Raw genomic sequence first — 2,015 nt, forward strand, 5'->3', positions numbered from 1 at the left:
AGAACTCTCTGAGTCGCTTGTGTTCTCAGGCGTTTTTAATTCGGTCAAGTCTGGGTAGAGCCTTCTCCTATTTTTATCTTCAGGCTCTTTTGCCTTCTCACTACTGTTACTTTTAATACTCTCTGCCACTTCACTACATGATCCTTCAGATTTTTCCTCATGCAGTTGCTCAAGAATAGCTTGACCCTCACTCACAGCTTCCTGGCATTTACCATCTGTTATACATCCTTTAACTAACTTCCAAAGTGGTATAACGCCACCCTCTAAGGTGCCTTGCTCACGAGCGAAAGCTAGATCTTTCCCTAATTTGTCCCAGCTAGGAATCGTAAGACTCCCTGAAAAAGCAAACCAAAGAGCCGCTATATCAGCTTCTCTTAAAAACATCTGCAAAGTACTCTGCTTTATCTTAAGTCCTTTTGAATGTAACAACCCATCTAGGGCCAACAAAATTGGGCTTGAAGAAGCAACGCCCATAATGTTTTTAGAGCTATAAAGAAAGTGAAAGTACAAAAGTCCCCGCTCTCTTCCTTTTACAGGGGAGCGTCCCTGTCGTAACAACAACAAAAGAAGCACAAAAAACAAAAGCGAAAGTAGAAGCGAAAGTACACAGTGCAGCTGCAATAAAATGTAAGGCTCTCTCTGTGTTTACAGAGGAGCTGCCCCGCTTTGGTCGCGGATCCCACTTACCAGGGACTAACCCTGCTTTGATCGCGGATCCCACTTACCTGGGACTAACCGGTGCACCACCCCTGACTGCTGAAAGTTCTGGTTCCCGGGTTTCGGCACCACTTGTCGCGACCCCTTGCCCGCAAGGAAGACGCAACTCGGGAATCTTCTTTCAACAGTTTATTCAGGCCCTTGATATTTCTTCTTCTCTCTCTCTGATGCCCCTCCCAGCCTTAATAAAGCATCCCAAGCCCCAATGCAAAGCTGCCGCGTGGAGCTTTCTCACAGGGTGGTGAAAAATCCTGTGCCAACTCTCCCAGATAAGGAGTTGTTTGTCACAGACCACAGCGGAGCCAGCGTCATCTTGTAATGGCGACCATAATCTGCAGAAACGGCAGAAGCGGCTCACCACAGGAAAGCACCCTCAAGGAAAAGAGTTGATGCTCTCAGAAAGAGGATACCTCCTTTGTGAGCTCAGTTTTATCTGGGAAGGAAGAGAGGTTTCTACAGAATCCTGCCCAAGAACTGCCTCTTAACTTTTGAGTGATGGTAACAGTGCATCAGATTTTTAAGTTCCTATTATGCATGTTTCCACCAAAAGGCAACTATTGGTCATTTTCATTTGTGTAAAGGTCACAAAGGTCCTCTTTCATTGGGTCCAGCACAGATCAGGGTAACTTTTGCTTTTTTATTTGTTTGTTGTTTTGGTTTGGCTTAGTGTTTTTTGTTTTTTTAGTCAGGGCAGTTTTTGGACATGCATCCTGCATCCCTATTAAAGAAGAACAATCCTGGAAATAAGCTCACTAGTCAAGGGTTGTAATATACATCTTTTTTAAACCATGTTGTGCAGAATGGCTTTGTATGAGCTACTTTAAAGAAGACATGCTCAACATCCTTAGCAATCTGGGAAATGCAAATCAAAACTACACTGATATTTCATCTCACTCAAGAATCAAAAATGAAAATAACAATAAATTCTGGCCAGGATGTGGGGTAAAGGGTACAATTATACATTGGGAATACCAAACAACATTTTATTTGGGGAATACGTTCTCACTTAGGGGAGGTGACGTATACTTATACATTATTGGTGGGACAGCAAATTACCACAACCACTTTGGAAAGCAGTATGGGAGATTCCTCAATAAACTAGGAATGTAACTAACATATGACCCGGTTTTCCCACTTACTGGTATTTATCCAAAAGAACTAAAATCAGCATACTATAACAGTACAGTAACATCAGTGTTTATAGCAGTGCAATTCACTATAGTCAATTAATGGAACCAGCCTTACTGTCCCTCAATAGACAATTGGATGAAGAAAATGTGGTATGTACACACAGTGGA

Source organism: Marmota monax, unplaced genomic scaffold, assembly GCF_021218885.2.
Source record: "Marmota monax isolate L192 unplaced genomic scaffold, Marmota_monax_Labrador192_F-V1.1 WCK01_AAM20220418_F8-fsc00611, whole genome shotgun sequence".
Classification (NCBI taxonomy): domain Eukaryota; kingdom Metazoa; phylum Chordata; class Mammalia; order Rodentia; family Sciuridae; genus Marmota; species Marmota monax.